This window comes from Sceloporus undulatus, unplaced genomic scaffold, assembly GCF_019175285.1.
Source record: "Sceloporus undulatus isolate JIND9_A2432 ecotype Alabama unplaced genomic scaffold, SceUnd_v1.1 scaffold_3971, whole genome shotgun sequence".
Classification (NCBI taxonomy): domain Eukaryota; kingdom Metazoa; phylum Chordata; class Lepidosauria; order Squamata; family Phrynosomatidae; genus Sceloporus; species Sceloporus undulatus.
Genome location: NW_024806891.1, coordinates 349 through 3846, shown reverse-complemented (window position 1 = coordinate 3846; position 3498 = coordinate 349). Strand labels below are relative to the sequence as shown.

Genomic DNA, 3498 nt, shown 5'->3' with positions numbered 1-3498 from the left:
AGAGTTTATTCCTGATGTTTTGCCAGCATCTGTGGCTGGCATCTACAAAGATGCCAGCCACGTTCTCTGAAGATGCCAGCCACAGATGCTGACGAAATGTCAGAAATAAACTCTTCTAGAACATGGCCACATAGCCTGAAAACTTACAAAAAAACAATGGATGCCGGCCATAAAAGCCTTCCACTTCACATTCCTAATCTGTATTTTTGACTCCCTAACTGGACTGTCTGGATCGTGGCCTAAAGGGAGAAACCCATCGACTTGTACAAGATCCCATGGCGGCTTCTCTTCCTTGCCAGTGACAACAGTCTACTATATACGCTACAGATTCCCCGCTAAGGAATGCTTTCCCTTTCTCTAACGGAGGTAAAAGAAGCAACTTACCAAGGCCTACCAGTGCTCCAATCACCAGCTTTGCTAATAGAAGAGACACTTGTGTTAATAAAACATTTAAGATATAGGCAAAATTGTACAACAGAAAGCAAATATCATTCTCCCCCCGCCCCCCCCCCAACAGTTCTAAGGGCAAAGACACAGTATATGTGGGTTTGGGGGTTCCCTCCTGAATCAAATCTCTTTCCCCTTTCAAACAAAGCACACTACTAACACTAAGCCATCAGGGTACAAAGAAAAATTAGGAGACCCCCAAGGGAAATCTATATGGTCCGAATGGACCACGACCCCAGCGCACTCTAAACAGAGCAAATTTAAATCAGACGATTGGAAAGGCCAGGGAATAAATATCAAAACTGCCCCACCAAAACCATAAGATAAAACAGGGGGTGCATTAAAAAATCAATGATATTCGAGTACACCTATGGAAAGATTTCAAAAATATAATTTGAAATCTTAACACGGATCCATTCTTTAATTAATTTAGGGACCAGATGTTCACCTTTCTTCACAAAATAAGAGTAGTAGTATTGTGGGGGGAGGGAGAGAGAAGTCATTTAAATTAAAGATTTAAACTGTGGCCTGTTACAGACTGCCAAATTAAAGCTGCTTCGTGTCTCTTTGGAGGTATGCTGTTTAAACGATGCATGCATCCTAAGAATCCGGAAGCTGCACCAAAGCTGCACTCCAGTGCTTAGGAATGGAGTGTGGCTTTGGTGTGACCTCCGGACTCTTAGGACCCATGCATCATTTAAAGAGCATACCTCCAAAGAGACCCGAAACAGCTTTATTTTGGCAGTCTGTAACAGGCCTGTTTTTTTCTCTTGATAATTTAAATTGGTGTTTTCCCATCGTGGGTCCTCCAGACATCAACTATTGAGAGACCTGGCAATGGACTGTTTTGCCTGGTGATTCTGGGCGCTGAAAACCTCTGGAGGATTGAAGGTTGAGAACCATCGATTTAAATCAACATGACTTTTCACCTGTTGTTTGACTACAACTCCCACCATCCCTCACCGCTGGCTATCCTGGTTAGGTTAGGAGAAGCCTAACAAGGCCTGGAGTTGCCTACATCTGGGTGTCCACAACTGATAGGAAAGGATGTGTGTGTGCCTTCAAGTCACTTCTTGGCTTATGGTGGCCCCATGCCTTTCATAGAGTTTTCGTAGGCAAGGACTGTGGAAGAATTAAAAGTTTTTTCTTTCGGAGAAAGGTTGCAAAAGAGGTACTCACCCATGCTGCCTGATGAAGTGGCGCAGTATTCATAAAGCATTAAGAGAGATAAAAACGATGATTTAGCTGCAGGCGAGAAACCCTTCCAAACAGAAACCTCTTATCTCATATGGACACATTTTGAAGGACCACCTATTCTCCAATATTTCACAAGCAAAAACAAGACACGTGAGAGACCAAACGACATCAGAGTGTGGTCCAGACGGCAAAAGTTGTTGTTGTTTGTTATTATTATTATTATATTTATTTATATCCCGCCCTTCTCCCAAGGCTGGGACTCAGGGCCGCTTACAACATTAAAAATACACCATACATCTAAACATACAAAAATAATAGATTAAAATAGAATTAAGTTGCTACAAAATGCTTAAAATACATGAAAACATTAATGAGGAAGAACATATAAGCTAGGGCAAGCTGCAGCAGGCTGCTTTTGCTTGAGCCTACTGGGAAGGGCAAGATTTTGCTCCTCTCCGCTCTTCCTTTTGCACTTTGAATTTAGTTTGTAATACATTAACTGAGGACAAAAGAAGAAGGTGGGAGAAAAACAGGGGCATTTTAAAAGCAGCGGAGACAGTGGGCCAGCAGAGGAATAATTGGGACTATCCCTGCTAATTGTGGCTAACAAAAGTCCTATTGATTTCTGTGGATCTGATCTTTGGAGGGTAGGGGAGGAACCACATTCGGACAGGCTGTGAAGTCCCCACCTGGACATGCCCCAAACAGTGTGTGGAAAATGCAGCCATGTCCATTGTTGTGGCGGCCAAGAGCCCCTACATCGATTCTGGAGGCCCAGACTTCAGCATTCGGATGGCCTCTTGGGGTCTAAAGGGCCAGCAACGCTGTTCTTCTCACACCTCTGCTGTACATGCTACTGATAGGCTAAAGGAATGTGGGATGCAAATCCACCCAAGTCATGTTTGCTTCTCCAACAAGAAGAAATCATTGTTTCTAGCCATAGAGCCTTGCTTCAGACTCCATGGATTTATGATCCTGAGTCCATTCAAGGGGACTACAGGCAGGGACATAGCTAGGATTTTAGGAAGGGGGGGGGGTCCAGACTAAGTGCCAACATTGTAATGGGGTTTGGATGTGGCGGCACAGCAGCACATACCATTCATTTTTTTAATGGAAGGGGGGGGGGGGCCGCCCCCCACCCCCCCCCCCCCCTTGGATACGTCCCTGCTGCAGGTCAACTAGTATTGCTCAGACATGTGCTGACCACACAAAGCCCCTGATGCATCTTTTGCATCCACCTTTGCAAACACCCACCCACCTGGTCTCAGGCCTTCTCTTCTGAAAGCTACATCTTACCTTTGCTAGAAAGCAAGGGTAGTCTCTCTCTTCTCTCTCTTTGTCTCCTTTTAAAGATCCACCAAGGAGGCAGGGCCAATAACAGGTCAATCAAGGTTAGTCCAGTAGGTTTCAATTCCCAAGAAATGTGTGGAAAGCAAGAGAAATGAAACCACCTGCTCCTTTTATCTCCTCCCTTGTGTGCTGCTGGATTCTCTTTCCTTGGAGATCTTTAAACATGGCTTGGATGGCCAACTCTCAGGTGTGCTGGCCTTTGGAGACTGTTCCAGCTACATCTTTCTTTCTTTCTTTCTTTCTTTCTTTCTTTCCACTTAGCTCTCCACTCATCTCACTTCTTATCAGCGCATGGCACATGGCAAAAATGACGTTAAAGATACTGTACCAGCTACAGTATGCTTGCCTGTCATGATAAACCATGCCTTATGTTAACCATGGTGTTTTTTTTTTACTTAGCAATGAATTGTCCTAGAGGCAATGAAACAAGCCATAGCTGTTACCCCCTACTTTTAGTCTTGACCTCTTCTGCCTGTTTTCTCATCTTGTTCCTTCCACGCACAG

At 44.4% G+C, this 3498-nt stretch overlaps 1 long non-coding RNA gene across 1 annotated transcript; it reads right to left on the bottom strand.

Annotated features, from left to right (window-relative positions):
• Positions 1-104: 104 nt before the first annotated feature.
• Positions 105-3286, bottom strand: LOC121918084. The gene is made up of 3 exons (XR_006101152.1): positions 2941-3286; positions 1627-1635; positions 105-417 (listed from the first exon to the last, which is right to left on the bottom strand). It is a non-coding gene; the product is annotated as an uncharacterized LOC121918084 (long non-coding RNA).
• Between the last annotated feature and the right edge of the window lie 212 nt (positions 3287-3498).